Source organism: Euprymna scolopes, chromosome 41 (assembly GCF_053919585.1).
Source record: "Euprymna scolopes isolate OS-2025 chromosome 41, ASM5391958v1, whole genome shotgun sequence".
Taxonomy (NCBI): domain Eukaryota; kingdom Metazoa; phylum Mollusca; class Cephalopoda; order Sepiida; family Sepiolidae; genus Euprymna; species Euprymna scolopes.
This window is the reverse complement of record NC_136522.1, coordinates 65824115-65848368: the sequence shown is the minus strand read 5'-3', so window position 1 is coordinate 65848368 and position 24254 is coordinate 65824115. Positions and strand designations below refer to the sequence as shown.

General features: G+C 35.2%; 1 protein-coding gene and 1 pseudogene across 15 annotated transcripts in view; both read right to left on the bottom strand.

Moving 5' to 3' along the window:
- Positions 1 to 24254, bottom strand: part of LOC145266567 (RUN and FYVE domain-containing protein 2-like) — a 328450-nt gene that overhangs the window by 122760 nt on the left and 181436 nt on the right. The gene's annotated exons all lie outside the window — the stretch shown is intronic.
- Positions 5294 to 5410, bottom strand: LOC145266854 (5S ribosomal RNA; annotated as a pseudogene).

Here is a 24254-nt window from a genome sequence, read left to right as displayed (position 1 = left end):
GGGCGATAACTTACTATTTTTTGATTTAGAGTTATTCCCCCTTTTATCGCTATAACATTTTTTTTACATGCCTAGTTGAAATGATGAATATTTATTTACTGCCGATCAGATTTATTATTTAACGAGCTGTATCTACTCAGCATTGCATGGTATGCAATGAAATCATATATCCTTCAATTTAAAACGAGTTATCTCCTCTTGCTGATTCTTATCTTTGGGTGATTATTTAAAAATCTCTCATATTAGCAGTTGTTTCGATTTTCTTAAGGATTAAATGGATTACGCCACTTGCCCTTGATCCTCTCCTTATAATGCTGAGTGTTTAGCAAGGGGACATCAAGTACCATTTTTTAAGGTTTTTAAGTAGGAGTGAATTCTTGCAGCTGGAGATTTTGAATACACTTCCTTCCTGGCTTGTCCAATCAGAATCCAGCTCTCAGTCATGTGACCAAGTTTATAAAAGCTAAACCAGCAACACACTCTCTCTCTCTCTCTCTTTCTTCCTAGATCTTGAACTGACAACAACTCCATGTGAAACGGACCTGCCCCCCTCCCCCTCAAATTTCTCTTTTGAGACTCAAAAGAATTCGCCCAGGCTTCGGGCTCTGGGTTGTACTATGACATGAATACAAACAAGCCAACATGGTTATCTCCACACAGAAACTTTCTAATCTTTCGTGACACACATTTCCACTATTTCAGACACTAACATACATGAACTCTTCCTCTCTCAACAAGCCCGTCCAATCTTTAATCTACGTCTCCACACAGGAACACTTTCAACGACTAAACCTTTTCTCTATATAACGAAAATAATCAATAAAGCTGTTTTTAAATGATAAAATGAGATTTCTTGTCTTCATATTCTATCAGGTCGTTGCATAAGTTCTCGCTACTTTATAAAAAATTTTTTGTTCTAAAAACATATTTTTATATTTGGCAAAGTGTCATATATCATTAGAAAGCACGTATTCTGTTCTACAAGATAATGGTCATCGTTTTTTGCTCATATAATTTTTTTCTCGTTTTTCAGAACCATCAAATGGATTGTCAAGTAGATAAAAAAAAATCACATTTTCGACACCTCCTTCTTTTTGCCTTTAATCAAGGTCAAAAAGCGAGTGAAGTGATCAAGGATATTTGTGCCGTATATGGAGAAAACGTTATAGCTGAGAGAACTGTTTGAGATTGGTTTACCAGATTCAAACACGGTTATTTTTACCTCAATGACTCCTCATTCTGGAAGAACGATCAAGATAGACAAAGACCAACTCAGGGTTCTTTTGAAGGAAGATGGCCATCAGACATGTAGAGAATTGGATGAAAATATGAAGTGTGATTTTGCGACAATTTCACACTATCTTCAGTCGATGGGATTCACACCAAAAACTTGGAACCTGGGTCCCACGCAAACTTACTTAAACTTACTACTTAAAACAAACGACAGGAACTTATGCAATAACCTAATACATTGGCAAACATGCAATGTTCATTGACATCTGATTATACAGGCCGGTAACCCGGTATAACATTGTAAGGGGGGGAGGGGGCTAAAAATTAAACAAAGTAGGCTTCCAGAGCACTGTTGAAAAGTTTCTACTAGGAAGGAGAACAGAAGATTTCAGCCCACCATGGTTGGGTGAAAGTGGGGGAAATAAGTAATGCCGGATCTGGCTATGGGCAATCTTTCTTTTTTATTTAATGTTATTATAAATGGGCAACAGGGTTACATCGGGTCAAATGATCATTTTTTTTTTTTTTTTACATGGGGGGGGGGTCACCACTTATCAAGGCCCGAAGGCCACTCAGGGATAAGGGTTATTGCGTGTACAGTAATCAATGAGATAGTATTGTAGTAATCATTAGTATTGGGGGCGGTTTGTCAGGAGTTTGTTTATGTTGGACTTGAAGACGTCAAAGTTGTAGTCAGGTGGGAAACATGCAAGCGGCAGAGAGTTCCACTTGGGTGCAGTTCTAAGAAAGAAGCTTTGCTCATGGAATCTACGTTTGGATTTAGGCACAGATAAAGAGTGGGGAAAATTATTGACAGTAGTTTCAGCCAGACGGGTGTTTCTCGTGAAAGATTGGCGAGGGGGGGGACGATGGATTGGAGCTCAGACGAGCACCTGCCATGGAAATAATGATAAAACAAAGACAGGCTCGCAACGTCTCTTCTGTGGGACAGAGGTTGCACGGAAGAGAAAAGAGCATCCCCCACTAAACCACGAAAGCATTATATACTAGAAAATGTTCCAGATGTTGCCCGGTCGTAAATTATGCATAAATATTATATTTTAACGGTAAATTTTTACCTGGTTACTTCTTTAAAATTTTCCTTTAAAAAGACGACTTTTGAAGGTTTTCGGATATGCTGAAAACGAATATCGCATTTAAATTTTCTGCAATTTAGTAGTTTTTCGGATATTAATCAATGTCATTTTTTATATCATCACTGATGGCCATCTTGGTATGCACGAGCACGCGCATAATTTCTCTGGGTTGCGTTTACATGCAAGAGTGCATGCTAGCGACTGCCAAGATGGCCACCAGCAATAACATAAGAAATGGCATTGCTTAATATCCATAAAATTACATATTTGTGGAAAATTTAAATGCGATATTCGTTTTCAGTATTCCCAAAAACCTGTAAAAGACTTATTTTAAGGGAAAAATGTTAAGGTGGAAACTAGATTAAAAATTTACCATTTCAATTAATGAAGAATTTTTATTTATTATAAACAGAATTACTGCAGGTATTAAACGTTGCATAAAATTCTTAAAAAATGAAAAACAAGAAAAAAAAAAAACGGAAAGAAACTGAGACATGCGCATGCAAATTTTGTTTTTTCTAAACAGTTCATTTCGTGTGAGTAAAAAAAAAATACTCGAACCAAGATCGAAAGCAAAACCTAAAGACAGTGAGTCGAGTGCGATAACCATTACACCAGCTGGACATAACTTTTAAAAAGTGTTTTCAAACCAACTCATACTTAACATAAGGAAGCTGTCATATTTCACAACCACGCATACACAATCATAACACGGTTGAAAACAGATAAAAATCCCCCTCCCACGTACCAATTTTTCTATTTTGACCCCTTAGCAACCCTTTTTCCAGATGAAAACTGATTAAAAGGTTTTCCACATGTCTGAATACCCTATATACCAAATTCCAAGGCTGTAGATCAAATATTTGTTGAGTATATAGGTTGAGAAGTTGTCCTCACTCACTCATACACATACATACATACATACATACACTCACTTTTGTAGATATATAGATTATATAAAACGGACTTTGTGTATGTGTGCGAGTTCGTTCCTTATGGACTCCGAAATGGCTGGGTCAATTTTTATGAAATTTCACACAAACGTAGTTCATGTATCTGGCAGTGTTCTTAGGTTTTGTATCAAAATGTCTTCAATGATAATCAATAACCGAAAACATCTGATGAAAGAAGGAACAGGCGATTTTGTCCAAAATAACACCTTACACGGCCTAATATCAGAAGTGCATTTGAGAAGTTTAATTACCACACAAGCAGAAAGGCCCAGCATATATAATCAACAGTAGGTTCTTTAATATGACAGGGGCGTGTTCAAAATGAATGTTTTTGTCTAAAGCACAATTGAAAAATGATACTGGACTTTTCCAATTTAAAATCAAATTCAAGCCATTTTCGCAGCACAAGAAGAAATGCCAACATATAAAATTAATAGTAGGTTCTTTGATATGACAGAGGCGCGCTTAAAGTGAATGTTTCTGTTTAGAGCACAATTGAAGCATAATACTTGACATTTGTATTTTAAACTTTAATTCTAAGCTATTATATATAAAAAAATAATTTTATAAAATAAACAGTAGGTTCTCTACAGTGCAATGTAGACTACAATGTAATTGTGAACTTAGTCACTGCAAGAGGCATGTGAAGTTTCCTTCTGGTGCATCGTGATGGGTCCCCAACTAGAGCAGGCAATTGATCAATTTGATTGAAAACTGCTCGATTTCACCAATTTCGGTGACAATAAAAATATGGGAGCGTGAAACATTCGTTGATCATCATTAGGACTAGGACAACAGCATATTCTTTTAATTGTTTTGACTCTCGAGTGTGTATCCGTTGATATCTTATATACTTTTATATAAGTGACGTGGTTCTCTGTTGATTAACTGTGTCGGATATACACTCGAGAGTCAAAACAATGAAAAGAATATGCTGTTGTCATGACCATAATTTAATCATCATATAATTTCATGCAACGTCGGGTCTCCCTGCTAGTATATATACATAGATAAGTCCCAGTGCACAGTTAGAACATTCTTGTCGGTGATGGGGGGGGGAGACAAGAGATTTAAGCTTACCATGATTGAGGGTGGGGTATAAGTAACGCCGAATCTGTTTTTTTTTTGTTTAGTGTTATTTATTCCAAGTGACAAAAGGGTTGACTCGGCTCAGTTGATTATTATTGGTCAAATCGTGCGCATAGATTATAAAAGGCTCTCAAAGTAGAACAATAAAATCCGAGAATAAAATGGATTCAATAAACAGCGGGATCAAAATAAAATAACATAAAAGAACAAAACAAATGATTTAGGCAGAGATCAGTGGAGGGGGGGAGAAACAATGTTCTAAGTAAAAGCTTTCAGTTAGAGAAACTTTCAATATTTACAATATCTTTTATATATATATATATATATATGGTAAAACTGGTAATTAGTAAAAACCTGAAGAGAGTGCTCAATACTATTGCAGAGCAAATATGTGTTTTATTTTTTTTATTACCGTTTTATCTGTTTGGTTACAATATTCGGATGTTGGACCATGTTTACGATCCAACAGCCTCGTCAGACCTTCTTACAGAAACCTGTAAGGTTTGACGAGGCTGCTGGATCGTAAACATGGTCCAACATATGAAACATATGTAACCAAACAGATAAAACGGTAATAAAAAATTTTTTTTAAAAACATATATATATATATATATGAGCAAACAGTTAATAAAATATGTTAAAAAACACTTTGAAATGAGTTAAAAACATATTTAATCTGAAAAGGAAACACTAGATAAATGGATAGTCCTTAATCCGCGGAGTTTCAAAGAAATACTTTCCATATATATATATATATATATATATATATAAAACAGGCTCCTTCAGTATTTGACAGACTATGGATACCTACGTAGGGGTGCCCGCGTGTGAAATTTTTGTGGCAGGAGGCGCGCAATCTCCAACCACACCTCTCCTTAGTCGACATTGTTAAATACCAGTAGCAAGTTAACTGTATGAGATTATATACAGCGCCTAGAATTCCCAAATAGTCACCCATCTGGTACTAACCAAGCTCAACATTGCTTAACTTCGGTGATCTGATGAGGACTGGTGTTTCAATGCGATTATGCCATATATATATATATATATATATATATATATATAAAATAATTTGCATGCAAAATCCAATCCTGCATTTTGCTAATTCCTACCCTCTGATGAGAAGGAAAGTATTTCTTCGAAACTCTGCGGATTAAGGACTATCCACTTATCAAGTGTTTCCTTTTTAGATTAAATATATTTTTAACCCCTTTTTCAAAGTGTTTTTTTTAACATGTTTTATTAACTGTTTGCTCATATATATATATATATATATATATATATATATATATATATATACTAGCAATCGGTGCCCGGCGTTGCCCAGGTGTTTTGAAGTGTATGCTGAGGAAAAAAAAAAGGTCAATTTTTTTAAACTTTGACCCCTTTTATGACCTATTAACATTTATTGTTTAGGGATCAAGTAAAGTTAATAAGTTAAATCCATGTCCAAGGAATCTATATATAAAATATCACGTGTTCAGACCTTAAATTTTAGGAGGAGTTTGGTAGAGTTCTCAAAGGTCTAATTGTTGAACATTGACCACTTAATCGCCAAATTTCTGTCGAAAACCTATCACATCGATGTTCCCAAATCTCAGTACCCTGTATATCAAATTTCGAATCTGTACGCTTAAAATTGACAGAGTTTTAGCGTAGGGAAATGAACACAAACGCACAGACACACACAGACACTATCACTTATACATATATATATAAACATAAACATCATATATATATAAGGATAATAGTACGCCATATATATATAACAAAAGACCATTATTTACTGAAGTGAAAGGAAAACCCGGGGGAACTTTACCCAAAAATAAATCTATATTTTTTTGTGTGTATTGATAGTCTGGTACTTATACAGTTTAGTGACGACATTAAAAAATGGAAATATTGAAAAAAAAATTTTATTGTACGTAACTGTTATAGACTGAAGTTCTCCGAAAAAAAATTTCACTTCATTTGATCAAGTATTTTTTTTTTTTTTTTACATCGAAAAAAATGATTTATCACGGCAACGTCAACGTGGCCATTTTGGAAATGTTATTGCAGGCCCAGGAATTCCCCAAGGGCAGGTAACTGCCGTACATAGCAGAATACCTCCATTTTAGGCCAATCTAGCCCTTTATTCCCGACCAGAATGAGATTTTTAATTTTTTTTGCGAAGACAGATGCCATTTTTGGGGGTTTTTTTTTTTATTTTTTTTATTTTTAATTTGTAACAGAAGTAAATAAACGAAGTTTCGAAGTTATCCATGCGTGTCCAACTGAGCATCTTTTGAAAATATTCTTGTATAAAAATTCTTCAATTCTTTGCATTCTTCAATTTCTTTGCATATTCAATAGTATTCTTATTTTTAAAAAAAAAAAAAAACGCAAAAAAATTGCAGATTTAAAAAAAAAAGAAAAAAAACGTAAAAAAATTGCAGATATGTTGTGCGCACTGCGCATCTCAATATGGCGAGAAAAAAAAAGGCTAGATTGCGAAATTTTGCCTAAAATTTTTTTTCAATATTTCCATTTTTTAATGTCGTCACTAAACTGTATAAGTATGGATAGTCTTATCAACACCCCTTTTTTCTATTTATTTAAAAAGAAAATACAACTTTATACAAATTCCCTATTAGTTTTTTTTTTTTCGGTTCTAACGATGATCATCTTTATTTAACTATTACGTGTAATTATATTCATACAGATATTCTATATGATTTATATTTGCGTAATATTTGCGTAGAAATGAAGAAAATCAAATTTACTGTGTATTTATCGTGTTGCCATAACAACGTGACGTAGCCAAGGACGGTAGTGGACGTGAGTGTGTGTGCGTGTGTGCGCGTGTTTTAATGCTGTATTGTTTCGTATCTTATCAACTTCTTCGAATCTATGTGTACAGTAATACAAACCCGTTTTTCGAGCTGAATAAATGTGTTACATTGAATAAAAACACGAAAAATATATCCAGTTTGGTAGAAAAGTAACTTATCTTGCCTTTGATAACATTTATTTGTTATATATTTGTTTTTTGACAACTTTTTCGAATCTATGTGTACAGTAATACAAACCCGAAATGAAAAGACCACGAGCGAACGCGCGTGTTACATAAAAATAAATATTTTTAAATTTTATCTTTATAGCTTTAAAAAAAAGTTTAAAAATTTTATCAGACGGCATAATTTATTTTTAAATATTGAAAAATTTCAGGAAAATTAATTTTTGCTAGATTTTCAAAACATTGTTTTCGTGTTGTTTACGTGTCTGCGGCTAGCAGAATGGCGGCCGTGGATGTCGTAGGTTGGATTGTAAGATTGTGTAAGATTCGTATTTTTTTAATTTGTAAATAAACAAGTTAGAAAAAAATTAAACCCTTCCAAGATGGACAATAAATAAAGCCATAATATTTTATGGTAAAATTAAGAGCCTACGAACCATAGTTTTTTAGTAGATGTGATTATTGGATTAACCAATCAGAAATCGTCTGTGGCACACACATCTCTGTTTTTATAGATATATAGAAGAAGATATAAGGTATTTGCAGTTTTTCTTCAATTTTCAGATTTTTTAATCATGTCCAAACGCATTTTATATTTCCTTTTGGTGGAATGATTGTTGCTATTTCTTCTGATAATTTATAAATTTATAATTCAGATATTTCGGAGTATAACTCCATCCTCAGAATTTTGCACATTTATTTTTTTTTTGTACTTTTTTTCTTGCCATGTTGTTAAGTTGGAGGAATGAAGAATCAGTTAGTAAAGGTTTACACGTTGTCTCTCAGCAATTGCATTTTGAAATGCCGGATCAGTGGATTAGATATGCGAGATTAACATCAGGGATGCAAGTTTTGTGATAGAAGCGTTGATTTGATTTTAATAAAATGAAATACGTATCAGATATGTTTGAAATCTAAATCACAATGCAATATTAAGAAAATAAATATTTTATTTGTTTGAAATTTATAATGTATATATTTTGGAGTATAACTCCATACTAAATGTTTTCATTTCGATTCTAGCTGATCACACTCATTCTTTTTTCAACTTTTGAAATCCTTGTTCATATTGGGTACAATATAATAATCAATAGAGAATTAGCTCTTTAATAATAAATATAAAATCTGCATGAATTAAAATTTTTCTTTTATTGTCATTTTACCCCAAACAAGGCACAGGGTCACTTAATTGTGAGGGGCTACTATTTGGGGCCAGATTTGCAGGGATATTATTTATGGAGTTGGATAGCGAGATGTCTGTTCACATTACATTTGAATTTCTGCATGTCAATACAGTCAAGGAAGCAGGGGCCCGGGAGGGAATTCCAAGGTGCAGCAGTCTGGGGGTAAAAAAGCTATTTGAGTTAAAGGCTTTACGGCATCTAGAGATCTCTACAGTGCAAGGGTGGGATTTTGCTGATTGTCGGATTTATCAAGGGTGTTGTTGTCGAGGGGGTACTAATGCTTGGAGTTCATCAGAGCACTTGTCATTGAAGTACTTATAAAACAGGCACAAGGATACCATGTTTTGGTGATGGGACAGAGGTTGGAGTTTAGTTGATAGTTCAGGACCTAGTAGGGTAGCGACTCTTTTTTTTTTTTTTTTTTTTTGAACCCTGTCTAGGAGCGAGAGACTAGTGGCCGATGCACCAGCACAGATGTGGCAACAATATTTCATACATAGGCAAACCGTGACCTTGTAGAGATACAGGATGCTCTCAGGTGTGAGTAGCTTTTTTAGTCCAGCTTCTTTGCAGCAGCCCTGGCAATTGCCTCAATGTATTTGTTCCAATTCAGGTTGTCTGTGAATGTTAACCCTAGGAGCTTGCAAGAAGTACTTTCAGGAAGTGTATCATTAGCCACAGCAATCAGTGGTTAAGAAGGTTTCTTGTAATTCTTAAAGGAAGTTAGTTAAGTCTTGGCAGCATTGAACGTTACCATCCAGTTATAGCGCCATTCCACTACAGACTGGAAGTCTTCCTCTAGAGGTTTAGCCATTTCCTTAGATATGTGTTCATTCATTTTACCCTTGTGTCTATTATAGAGCATGGTGTCATCAGCAAATATACCCGTCTCCGAAACAATTTTATCAAGGAGGTCATTTATGAATATCAGGAATAATAAAGGACCAAGAATTGACCCCTGTGGCACACCCGCATTTATATCATGTTTTGATGTATGACCATCGCGGACAACCTGAATTTTTCTCTTATCTAAGAAGGATTTGATTATGCTAAGTATACGTCCAGCAATACCATACAATTTGATTTTCATGAGAAGAACATCATGCCAAACCCTGTCAAATGCCTTAGATATGTATAGGGCTACTGACCTAGCTTCTACCTTATCCAGTGCTTAGTATATATGTTCGGAGATTACAATGAGGATATCTGCAGTAGAACAGGCTTGTCTAAATCCATACTGTCACTCGGATTAAAGATTATTGTCTGTAAGATGGCAGACTGGTGCTTGATTGATTAAGGACTCAAAGATTTTGGTGAATAGAGGGAGGAGGCTAATGAGGCAATAATTGGGTGGGTCAGTTCTTTTGCCAGAAGTCTTGTAAATTGATACAACGGAAGCAATTTTTCAGTAGTCATGAAAAGAAAAATTTGTTGTTTAAGTGTAGAACTTGGTGAGAACCGGAGCGACCTCAGCGGAGCATTATTTTAGTAGTATAGCAGGGATAATATCGAGTCCACATGCCTTCGAGGTGTCTAGATTTATTATGGCATTACGAACAAGGGAAGAGGTGATTTTCAGGTCATAGAGTGTGACTAGTGTCCGCAAAGGGAAATTTGGGAGGGGGTGGCTTGCTGTGTCTAAAGTGGAGTTGGAGGCAAAACATTGAGCAAACAGATTTGCCTTTTCAGTTGCTGTGCAAACAATCTCAAGGTTGTTGGATAGTGAGGGAATTGTCGATTGTCCACTACTTACTGCACTTTTATAAATTTTCTAGAAATCACGAGTTCCTAGTTTCTGTGACTCGATGCATTTTTGATGACTTTGGAATGCATTCTCTTAGCTGCGGCTATTTCTCTCTTAGAATTATTTCTACAAACTTTTGCCTATTTGTATTAGACTTATGTCAGATAAGTCGGCAGAATGCATGCTGCCTTTGAGCGATAGCCTACAATGATCATGTTCTATTTTTTTCTTTTCTAATTTTTTTATGGATTGTTGACAATGCGTATGATACTGAACACAAAAAAGAAAATATTATTTCAAAGCTAAACCTGGAAAAAATCATGGATTACATAGAAAAATGCGAACATGAAAACTAATACGGTTGAGATTAAGCTTTAAAAAGTAAAAGGACTAGTTGTTAAAACTGGAAGAGAAAAAGACAAGATATTCTAGTAAAAAATATAATAAATTTATAACTTAAAATATTGCAGCATTAAGAATTTATATATAATGTTAAATTGAATTTTAAAAAATCTTAATACTGCAATATTTTAAGTTATGAATTTATTATATTTTTTACTAGAATATCTTGTCTTTTTCTTTTCCAGTTTTAACAACTAGTCCTTTACTTTTCCATGTGTAAACTTAACCATATTACTTTTCATGCTCGCATTTTTCTATTGTAATATGTGTGTGTGTGTGTGTGTGTGTGTGATATATTCATGTATCTAGAGGCATTATATACTTATTTTGTATTAAATGTTGATATTGGATTATTGATAAAAATATGACATCCTCTAAAGAGGCTTAACAAACACCTTTTCTTTTTTTTTAAAATAACATCACATAATAATTATTGCATGAGACAAAACAAAAAAAAACAACCCATGGTTACTGCCGCAAGATATCTAAGCCCTCCTCCATGACTACAACTGTTTCCAATTATCAAAGGTCATCAAAAACTAACAAACATTTATATATATGTGTGTTTTTTTTGTTTTTGTTTTTTTTTGCTTATATCGTCAAATCGAGGTTTCAATTTACCCCCCCCCCCAAAAAAAAAAATCTCTTTTTTTTTTTTAAAGTTTTGCTTTAAAAAAAAAAACAAGAGAGTTCTTATTGTCACAATGGAGGTATTTTTTTTTTATTTTTATTTTTGAAAACTTAAAATCAAAACTCAGTTTTCGCTGATTATCTTTGAACATTGTTTTCATCAATAATTAATTTTCTACTTTATCATTTTTCGCAATTTTTGGATATGTTCATTACTGCGACATGACAATTAAGTAGGGACCATTGGTTTTACTAGAAATTTAATATTTAGATTTTTGAATATCGCTTTAATAACGAAAAAGCACCCATTTGGATGGTTTTGGTAATATATATTTAAAAAAATAAATAAATAAAAAATATTACCAAAAGATTAAAATTAATGCTTTACAAAGAAACCGGAATGCGTATAAGGATGTATTTTATGAAGGAGACTTCGAAAATAAAACAAAGATGGCGACACTTTTTCTTTGGATTTTTTTTTCTTTTTTTTTTTTACTAAAAACAATAAATGTGTACAATAAAATGATGTCTTCCTTTAAAGTACAAAAAAAAAAATGAAAAAAATAGAATACGAGATTCACAGAAGAGTCTGAAAATGTAAGGGCATTAAATGGTACAAAGCCTAACGATGATGCGTGTTGGGAAAATGCTTCCATCACAAAAAGCCATCATACTAATGGAACGTAGGCAGGGGTCAAGGCAATGGTGGTGGTGGTGGTGGGGGGGGGCTATAAAAAATAAAAAGATCAAAGCTTTCAGGTAAAACATTCGTTGGAAAATGAGAACAAAGGCGGAAAAGAAACTGGAATTCCTAAGGTGTGTCCGTACAATCTGCGAGTTTAACAATAAAAATCACCACTACAATTTAAAGCGTTATCGACCAGCAGAGACACTTTATAGAAATGCATATATAATGGAGAGATGGTTTCGTGACCAGGTTAGAATCTCCCAAGCAGCAGTTATCATGTCACCAAACACTAATGATTCCTGTCAAACGTGACAGACCAATGAAATACCATTTCAAATTTAAGCGTGACAGACCAATGAAAAATACTATTTCAAACTTAAGCATGACAGACCAATGAAAATATCATTTCAAACTTAAGCATGACAGACCAATGAAAATACCATTTCAAACTTAAGCATGACAGACCAATGAAAACATCATTTCAAAATAAAGCAGAACAGACCAATATGAATACCATTTCAAACTTAAATGTGACAGATCAATAAAATACCATTTCAAACTTAAGCGTTACAGATCAACCAACAAAGCTCCTTATCTAAAATCAGATGTATCCATTCATTCTTTGCGTTTATGCTATTTTAAACTTAAGTGCAATCGATGGATCAACAAACTCTCTTCGAGCTGTGCGGGCGAATCTGAATAGAGAAAAGGGGAGACAATTCACTGTATCATAAAACCAAGCGCTAATATAATCAGTTCCCGTTTTTTGCTGGCGTAGGACGAAGATACATTAGAAATGCACTTTAATGAGGATTACATCTCTATGTAGCGTAAGATATGACAGACAATTATTTTTGCGTAGGATTTCATCCATAAATCTATTTAGCAATACTTCAGTATTGTTAAATAGAATAAACTACTTGCAAAAAGGAATAAAAAAAACTATACAAAAACTGTAATTATTTCATAAACAAACAAAAAAATCACATCACATACCCGTTCCCGCATCCATTTCAACTTTACTGTATTTAAAGGTTTTTTTTTGTAAGACATTTTTTGTTCTTTTTTTTTCTTTTGAAAAAGAGATGACATCCTCGAAATATTAAATATTAATATTAAATCTATTTAACAATACTGAAAATAAAATACCTGAAAAAGGAATAGAAAAATTATACAAAACCCGCAATTATTTATAAGGGGGAGCTCTCCAAATGAACAGCAATTGTTTGATATAAAGGGTTTCCCCAACATTGATCAAAGCCAATTGCGTTTCTTGGGGTCCCGGCCAGAAAGCCTGCGGGGGGGGGGGGGGGCACTCTGATTAATTTCGCTTTTATACGAAAAAGATGAAAAAAACGTGGGAAAGGACGGAACAGAGGGAATTTCATAAAAGTTGATCAAAATAAATGTAGCGACGACGTCCGTTCGCAAATTGTAGATATTATAATCTAGGAAGAGTAAGGAAAGTTCTAAAAAATAATAACGTTCACAAGAACAGCCCCCTCCCAAAAGCCTTTCGTGGAAATGCAAAAACGCGTGCGCCACTTTTGCCTTTTATATATATTGACTAGCGTGGGTCCCCGGCATTGCCCAGGTATTTGTCTCTGTGTGTATAGGTTAAAAAAAAAAAAGTTTTGGTAAGCAAGTAGCCCGAACCCGAAGCCTTGACGTAAAGGTGGAAAAGAAAGTGATAGTCTCATAACTTACATAGTTGAAATTAAACGATTAAAAAGTTAACTCCATGAGTCATGTGACAAATGCGTAAATTTAATGAAGTCAAGCATCACGCCACAGGGGAATGAAATCCCGCACTTAACTTTGGCTGTGAGCCTGTTTCTGCGTATTTCTTTGTTTCTCCAAGATGTTTGGGTAAACCAGCTCCCTATAAAAAGGGGAGTGTCCAAATGAATAGCAATTGTCTGATATGACGGGTTTTCCACGCATTGATCAAAGCTCATTGCTTTCTGGATGACCGATTTCGTTTCAATTAGTTTCACTTTATTCATACTAAAAAGACAAACAAACACGCGGGACCAGAGGATTGGTGTGAATTTTATAAAATAAAAGTCACTCAAATAAAAGGTAGGCATGACCCCCTTTCATAAATCGGAGATATTATAATCTATGGAGCATATAAAAAGTTCTAAGAAACAGTGACCCCCACCTTTTCGAGCCCCCCCCCTCCTCTCCTCCAAAAGCCTTTGATGGACATACAAAAAAACACACACACACACAAACATTTTTGCTTTTATATTATAGATATAGATGCCATTGTTTTGTTCTATTTGGCGTTGCCAGAAGCAATAAATATGAGAATGCAATGTTACATTTGAAAACTTGATGTTAGGTGGCTCACACTCTATACTATCGTGCAGCAGAATCAGTACTTGCTGTCACAGCTGAGACTTCTTATCTTCTTAAAAGTATTGGTCATCAAATCTTGATCTTGGGCAGCCATTATAATCCTCTCCTAATCACAGTGGAGCGATCTTCTATATGTATATGTGTGTGTGTGTGTGTGTTTCGGTGTTTGCGTGTGTGAATATAAGCATTTATGTTTAAGATCCCTGCAAATCTTAACTGATCCACCAATAGAAAGTCAACATCAAAAACTCATGCCTTTAAGCAAATTATTAATATCTATATACTAGCATTTCAGCCCGGGTGTTTAGATGTGTGTGTTGAGCAAAAAAAAAGTGGTAGTAGAAAGGCAGGCTCGAACCCGTACCGCGAAGGACGAAAAGAACGGGGAAAGAAACCAGACGTCTTTGTTGTTACGGCCACCGCCAAACCGGAAGTGACGTAGATTTTAATTAAAGCTAGACAATAGAAAGGAGAGGATGACTTTAGAAAATGTCAGCAAAAAAAAGCGACCCCCCCCTGTAGAAAAGTGCTCAGTTCAAGGTGAAGGTATTAATGTTTTTAGCCAATTTTTCGATATTTGTCATCTGAAAGGTCGAACTTCAAAACGATACCGATCTTGTAAAATTCCGTCGCCTCAATCAAAAAGATGACTTGCAGAAATGGCATTGCTTTTAAACCTCCCACGAAGGTCGTTTTTAATATGGGGGGAAAAGCAGCTCCCCCCAAAAAGGGGGCACTCTTGCAGTATCCAAATAAATAGTAATTGTCTCGGTATGAAGGGTTTCCCCTACATTGACCAAGGAGCAATTACAAAACAGACAGTACCCGGGTGAAGGCTGAGAGTTGGCGTTTGCGTTCAATTAGTTTTGCTTTATTAATATGAAAAAGACCAACAAACACTCAAAACAACGGCACGGAGGGAATTTTTTAAAACTCGATAAAAAAAATGCCTGTTTGCGAATCTGAGATACTACGATCTAGGATGTATAAGAAAACTTCTCTTGGAATCTAATAGACATAAAAAGTCCCAGCCAAAAAGACTTTCTTTTGTGGACATACATAAATGCGTGCACCCATTCTGCCTTTTATATAATACACTAGCGAGGGTACCTGACATTGCCCGGGTGTTTGGAGGTGTGTGTGTGTTCGGTTGGTGGGGGGGGGGGGTAGATCAAAACAAAATGGAAACTAAATAATAAGCGAAGTAATAACTCTGTTTAAATATTTTAAAAAAATTAAACTTGTTAAAAACAATCGGAAAAACAAAAACAAAAACAAAAAAAGAGCGAAAAAATTTTGGGAGGGAGGTAGGCTCGAACCCAAAGCCTTGAGGTTAATAGTCTGATGACTTAGCATGATGCCACAAAGGCGGGGACTTGAGAACAGCCGAAAATAAACGTTTAAAAACGCAGGTGGTTGAATGCGAACGTATGGTTTTCTAGGTCAAACATCACGCCGTAGTAGTAGTAGTAGTAGTAGTAGTAGTAGTAGAGAAAATGAATTCACAGCGCAAATTTTTTTGTAAGATAAAAGTCGCTGAAATAAAAGATATTTACGACGTCGTTTCGTAGATATTATAAGTTTTAAGAATGAGTGACCTCACCGAGCGCTGTTATATACTTGCGTCATAGGACCAGGTCATCGAATTCCAGTTCATTCGCCCCTCCCCTTTATTGTACAGTGCACCCCCCCTCCCCTGAAAAAATACTTTGCCGGACATACACAAAAAATGCGTACACACATACACACATGCTAACACACATTTTGCCTTTTATATAACATAGTACCTTTAACATACATACATGCGTCACGGTTTCCAGATTATAAATTATTTGATGAGGAGATCCTATTTATTCAAAAAGAGGATAAAAGGTGATGACATACTACGAACATTAAATTAGTATATCGAGAGACGCTAATTTAATGTTCATAGTATGCTATCACCTTCTGCCCTCCTTTTGAATAAATAGGATCTCCTGATCACCAAAGACGCAATGGTAAAAAAAAAAATTAATAAAGAAAAGAAAATAAGGTCGCTTTTGGGCCGTACATGAAACTAAAATATACCTTCTTAATCTTCTAGTTAGGATCCAAGGGTAGTATCGGTTCTCTCTAAAGATGGTATAATGATATCGTGGGGGGTTTCCGTTTGTGCCAGGCATCCAGGCAATAGAAATATGTCAGAGATTCCTATAAGGGCATTGGAGATATACCGTAATAACCAGATATATTCTGACATTACCTCAGCCAGATTACTTAGATAAATACTTTTACAGTTTTAACAAAAGGGCTACATTCACGCTGAACATGTATAGAATTCCCCGCAGCAATATATTACAGATGAAAGATGCTGCTGTGGAAATTTCCACAGCTCCCGTTAATTAATAATGAACATGTTATTTAGTAGCTGTCCCCCAGCAGAATCTTACAGTTGGATGTCAGGCAGCTCGCACTCTACTTCCAGAATCATCTTCTTAAACGCATTGGTTATAAAGCCGTGATCTTGGGCGACCACTATAATCCTCTCTGGATCAGAGTGAAGTACAGTGATGCGAGTTCAAAACCGGCTTCGAAACCTAGTATTAATAGGTGATGCCCTTTTCTCTACCCAGCAACCTCTTTCCCACAGAAGAGACATTGCAAGCGTGTCTCTGCTCCATCATGGCAAGTCCTCGACTGAACTTCAATCTATGGTCTCCCTTTGTCAAACTTTCACACAAAAAAAAAAAAGACCTTGACTAGCTACAACTACGAGGGGCGTGCAATAAGTAATGCCCTTGACCCACTTCCAGTTGTCTGATCTAGCTGAAATTTTGCATGTGCAATGATTTATATCTCTACGGGTTATGACGCAAATTACAGCTCTGAACTAATTGTGGTTTCTGTTTTACAGGTGTTTAAACTGAATCAGGTGTGAAATGGAGCCTGTTGAATGTCGAGCAGTGATCCGTTTTTTTGTATTTGAAAGGACGCACACCACAGGAGACTTTTGATGAAATGAAAGAAACTTATGGTGATCATATAACCTTGTAAAACGCTGGCATCGTGAAATTCAAACATGGTCGGAAGTCTGTGGAAACAGCTCCCAGACATGGTCGCTCCCCTTCTGCCATTGATGAGGCATCTGTCCGTCAAGTTGAGGCTGCCATTTTGGAAGATTGGCACATTACTATTCGCCAAATAGCCCAAGATGTCAAGATTAGTACAGGGTCTGTGGAAACTATCATTCATGACCATTTGCATACGCACAAGGTGTCTGCCAGATGGATTCCCACGTTGCTCACACCATTCCAGAAGCGAGAACGCGTCAAGTGCTAGAGGATGAATTTGGAGATGTGCCAAGAAGATGAGTCAATGTTTTTCAAAAGACTGATTACACAGGATGAAGCCTGGGTCTATCACTATGATCCAGAAACCAAAGCCCAGTCAATGCAGTGGAAGCACTTGGACTCACCACCTCCAAAGAAGGCAAGGGTGCAGCCCTCTGCTGGTAAGGTCATGCTCACAGTATTCTGAGACCAGGACGGAGTAGTGATGACAGATTTTCTAACAAAGGGTACCACAATTACAGGAGCCTATTATGCTTCACTTTTGAGGGAATTAAGGGAAGCTATCAAAATTAAGAGGTGGGGCAAGATCAGCAAAGGTACCCTCCTCCTGCAGGACAACGCTCCAGTCCACAACTCGCATGTCGCCAGATCAGAAGCACAGGCGTGTGGTTATGAAATCCTTCCCCATCCTCCCTACTCTCCTGACCTTGCACCCTCTGACTTTCACCTCTTCCCAGCCATGAAGTTGTTTTTGAAAGGAAAGCTTTTCCCAGATGATGCAGCCTTGATTTCTGAAGTCACGTCGTGGTTGGAGGACCAACCTGGGGTGTTCTACAAAAACGGTCTCCAGAGCTGCATCAAACGATGGGAGAAATGCATAACTCTGGGTGGTTCCTATGTAGAGAAAAACTAATAACTGTGCCAAGTTTCGTTGCTCTACTGCTATGGGAAGTGGGTCAGGAGCATTACTTATTGCACGCCCCTCGTACTATGTACGATTTCTCCCACTCTCTATGTGTACGTAAATCTAAATGCAGAAGAGATGTTGCAAGCCTGTTTCTGTTCTATCATTATTTTAATTTCAAGTGCTCGACTGAACTTTAATCTATAGTCCCCCTTTGCCAAACTTTCACAAAAAACACTCGACTAGTTACAACCACTATATACAATTTCCCCCACTCTCTGTGTCTAAATCTAAATGCAGAATGCATGAACAAAGCTTCTTTCCTAGAACTGCCCGCCTGTGAAACACTGTTTCACTGTCTTGCTTCCTGGTTGAATACAACATGGTAGCCTTCAAATCCAATGTAAACAAATTCTATTGTTGAGCCGTTTCCATAAATAATCAAATTCTACCCTATTTACACCATTAACGATTAACTTCGAGTGACTTTCGGGCCTTGGTATGAAATGACTAGGGCTATGACAACAGAATATTCTTATTATTGTTTTGACTCTCGAGTATATACCCGACACAGTTAATCAACCGAGAACCACATCACTCTATATAAAAGCATATAAGATATCAACGGATACACACTCGAGAGTCAAAACAATGAAAAGAATATGCTGTTGTCCTAAACCTAATAATTATCTGGATCAAAATGATGGAATTGCCCTGTTGATGTTGTTGACTGGATACTAAGTATAAATGTAACATTAGCGAGAGAATATGCTGTTGTCCTAGCTCTACTAATGACTCCAGAGTAAAAGAAAAGAGAATCTTGTATATGTGTGTGTGTCTCGGTTTTAGTGAGCAGATCTTAATTGATTCCCCAACAGAAAGTCAACATCAAAAACTCGTGCCTTCAAATGGCCTTTAAGCAAGTTATTAATAATGGATATTATATTTTAGACAAGAGTTTAATTATTGCTTCATCGTTCACAATAACAACAATGAATAATTATCAACAGAGTTGATCACAATTTATTAACAGATAATTAATCTAAAATAGCGAAATTTTTATTTTTTTACTTTTAATGAAAAACAAAGTAAAAATAAATTAAAAAAAATTTTTTTTTTTAAGTTAAAACAATTTAAAAAAAAAAAAAGAAAAGATAAACTAAAAATCGCTGTCGCTTTCAAGCAGACGGTTTCCGATTCCTCAAATCAACATGACTTTCAAATGTCGGAATTTAGGTTAGTTTTTTTTTTTTACTAGCGGGTTACTCGGCGTTGCCCGGGAATGTGGAGAGGTGGTGTAGTAAGGATATTGAGCAAGGGCGAGGCGTAGAAAAAAAAAAAAGAGTATAGAAAAAAAAAGAAGAGATAAAAACAGGAAAATAAAAAAGTGAACGAAAAAAATGTCAAAAACATAAATAACCCTGTTTAAATGTTAAAATTTTAAAAAAAAAATTAAAAAAAAAAAAAAAATCAGTTACGTAGGCACAAACGTGAAACCCGGAGCTTACAACGTGGCCTCGATATTCATTGCTCCACGATGACGTCATCAAAATAACACTGTCTTTGTTTTTTTTTTTTCTATTTAAACCAATTCAAGAAAGAATACTAGACACGCATGTATGGTTGTCGAAGTCAGTTAAAAAGGAACGATTTTTTGCGACCTTGTTTTAAACGATCATATTTATTATTCAAATAATTGACCGTTTTTTTCTAATTTTCACATATTATTCGACCGAGACACCACTCTTTCAGATAGTACCAGTTTTGACCCGGTTCGATGCTGCTGAGAAAATGTTTTTGGCAGACATACAAACATACATACACATAAACAGACGTTTGAGATTTATATAATAGACTAGTCTGGGTGCTCGGGTGTTTGGAGGTGTGTGTTGAGCAAAAAAAAAGGTGGTAGCAGACAGGCAGGCTCGAACCCGTGATGCAAAGGCGGAAAGAAAGTGAAAGAAAATCTGATGGCTTACCACCACTCCATGACGCAAACGGAAGTTCGGAATGTTAAAATTAGGCAAAGTCAATCCAACCGATATGATGACTTGTAAAAATAGTTAAAAAAAGTCGCCTCTCCTTTTAGAAAAGTGCCCATTTTTCGATATTTGTTGCCTGAGACGTCGAGCTTTAAGACGATACTGATTTCGTGAAAAGCCGTCGCCTCTATCGAAAGTTTTAGGCAGGCATACATATATACATTTAAACAGAAAGGTGAAATTTATATTATAGACTAGCTGGGAGTACACGGTGATTCCCGGGTGCTGGGAGGTGTGTGTAGTTTTGGGTAAATCAAAACTCTGGGGGGGGGGTAAAATAAAAAGAAAAGTTTTGGTAGGTGAGTATGAGGATCGAACCCGAACCCTTGAGACAAAGTTGGAAATTAAAGTATGAAAAAGAAACCGTGCGACGTTAACCACTGGGCCACCGCGACATACAATGTTTTGAATTTATTTATTTAAGTATTAAAAACAGGTGGCCGCAATAAAAGTTAACTCTGCTACTTCTATTTGACCTAATTAATGAGGTCAAATAGAAGTCACGCAGTTAACTTTTGCTGCGAGGCAGCGTTTGGGTTTGTTTACCCAACTTTGACTGTTTTTTTTCCCCAACAGATGTTGGGGAGGGGGAAACCAGCTCCCCATTGTCCAGATTGAATAGCAATTGTTTGATATAAGAGGAGTTTGTATCCACATTGATCAAAGCTGATTGCTTCTGGACGTTTCCCGGCGCGATGCCGAGAACTGCACAGTTTGAATTTAGTTTCACTTTATTTATACTAAAAAGCAGGACAAACAGGGGACAGAGCGAAATAACGCGAATCTCACAAAAGTCGACGTAAATAAATGTAGAGGCGACCTGCATTACCAAATCGTAGATATTATTATCTAGGGTCTATATAAACAGTTCTAAGCGATCATAACCCCCCCCCCCGGAGCGTGTGCGAAAGAAGCCTTTGCGAGACATACACAAAATGGTCACACACATTTTGCCTTTTATATATATAGATGCAAGAAATTTCTTTGTCCTTTTCTTTTCTTTTACAAGATAGTCACCACTTATCAAGGCCTGTAGGCGACTCAAGGATAAGTGTTAATAAATGTAAGTGTAACATAGTGCATATGAGCGCATGGGAAAGTATCAGCAGCAGCAAAGGATGACTGGCTGCGAAAAGATTAACAGCAGCAGTCGAATAAAAAGCGGATATGCAAATTAGGAAGCGTGCACGAGAAGAAGGAAGGAAAAAAGAAAGAGAAAAATACACCACATGCTTGAGAGTAGAAGCAAAGTGGAAGAGATTGGACGTGTGAAGTTGAAGACGAGAATGGGTTGGCTGGGCCCAGCATGTGGTCGGAAGAAAGAGAAATGCGTGCCAAGCTAAAATGGACAGGTGGAAGCAAGAGACTTTAAGTGGTGCCGAAAGTAATGATAATGAAAACTTGTTAAAAAAAAAAAATGATGATCCAGATTCTATTTTCATTACATATTTTTTTTATAAATTAAGTAAAGTTTTATATTTATGAATTATTAAAGTAAAGTTTTATTTTCATGAATTAAAGTAAAGTTTTATTTTCATGAATTAAAGTAAAGTTTTATATTCATGAATTAAAGTAAAGTTTTATTTTCATGAATTATTAAAGTAAAGTTTTATTTTCATGAATTATTAAAGTAAAGTTTTATATTCATGAATTAAAGTAAAGTTTTATATTCATGAATTAAAGTAAAGTTTTATTTTCATGAATTAAAGTAAAGTTTTATATTCATGAATTAAAGTAAAGTTTTATTTTCATGAATTATTAAAGTAAAGTTTTATTTTCATGAATTATTAAAGTAAAGTTTTATATTCATGAATTAAAGTAAAGTTTTATATTCATGAATTAAAGTAAAGTTTTATTTTCATGAATTAAAGTAAAGTTTTATATTCATGAATTAAAGTAAAGTTTTATTTTCATGAATTATTAAAGTAAAGTTTTATTTTATGGATTACTAAAGTTTTATTTTTTTATCTACATATATAAAAGCGAAAATGCGTGTATGTGTGTTTGTGTGTCCGCTAAAAACTTTCGACAGACAGAACAAAAATTCACAAACTCGGTATCATATTGAAACTCCATCCTTCGCTTGAAAAATATCGAACCATCGAAAAAAAAAAAAAAACACAAAATAGCGTAAGGCAAATGAACAATGTTAAATGTAAAAATCGAAAAAACAAAAAGAAAAACGAACGTTAAAACTTCTGAAAAATCAAAAACAAAAAAAAAACACATGAAAAATGGCTTAAATAAGCCTGTTTCAATATTAAAATTTAAAAAAATCAGTGGGTACCCAAGTGTTTTTGGGTGTGTGTGGTTGGTCGGAGGTGTTAATGAAAACCTAAGAATAAGTGAAGTAAAAAAAAAAAAAAAAACAGAAAAATGAACGTTACGTGAAAAATGATTCAAACCCAAAACGTTTAGATAATGACCCAATGCTCTAACCAACTGACTTTACACGACGTACATGAAATTGTGTCAGTTCTTCAAATATTTAAACTAAATCAGGTTATGACGTCACCTGACGCATGCATAGAACTGCTCTCGTCATGAGAGGACGGTTTTTGCTGACCCCCCCCCCTGTAGAAAAGTGTTGATTTCAAGGTGAAAAAAATTAACGTTTTTGGCCAATTCTTCGATATTTGTCGGGCGAAGGATGGGGCTTTCATATGAGACCAAGTTTGTCAATTTTTGTTCAGTGTGTCGAAAGTTTTTAGCAGACACACAAACATACATATTCACTTTTATATATATAGATTAAAGTAAAGTTTTATATTCATGAATTACTACAGTATAGTTTTATTTTCATGAATTACTAAAGTAAAGTTTTATTTTATGGATTACTAAAGTAAAGTTTTATTTTTTTACCTATATATATAAAAGCGAAAATGTGTGTATGTATGTTTGTATGCATGTATGTGTGTTTGTGTGTCCGCTAAAAACTTTCGACAGACAGAACAAAAATTCACAAACTCGGTATCATATTGAAGCTCCATCCTTTGCTTGAAAAATTGGCCAAAAACGTTCATTTTTTCACCCGAAATCGACAATTTTCAACAGGGGTGGGGTGGGGCAATAAAAACGGTCCTTTCGTGACGACGACTGGTTCTACGCATGCGTCAGATGACGTCATGACCTGATTTACTTTAAATAGTTGAAAAACTGACTACATTTCATGTACGGCGTGTTAGCTCAGTGATTTAGCGTGTTGGTTCATTATCTAAACGTTTTGGGTTCAAATCGTGGTGTGAGATGTCTTTTGTAGTAAAAACACTTCCAGACACATCAAGTGCCTTCGTGTGAAATTAAAAAAAAAAGAATCAGCTAAGCCGTTTCCGAATCCATAGGGAATGAACACACATACAAAGTTCTTTATACCTAATAGTAGAGATAATTGGATCCTAGTGACTGCAGATGCGTCTCTAAGAGAAATTTGAAATGGGGGGGGGGGTCATTGAAACTAATTTAAATTTCTGCAACAAACAAACTCTTTTAGTCAGTAGCCCCTTGGCCTTCAGGCCTACATCAAAGTGTAGTATCTGTTCTGATGCTACACTTCAATTTTATTTTTTGTTCTCGGTTAATGGAGGAGAAATTCTTCACGATCGAGACAATTTTAATTTTTGTTCCTTTCTCCACATTAAAAAAACGACCTTGGTGTCTAACTCTGCCCTCGTGGGGAGGCAAGTAAATAGAAACAAACAAAGTCTTTTATATAGAAAGATGAGATATACACAAACGCATATAAAAAAAAAACTGCAAAGTTGAATAACGAAGTGAACAAAAACTTGACAAAAATAAAATAAAATAAAATAAATAAATAAATAAATAAAATAAATACAAAAATAAAATAAAATAAATAAAAATAAAATAAATAAATAA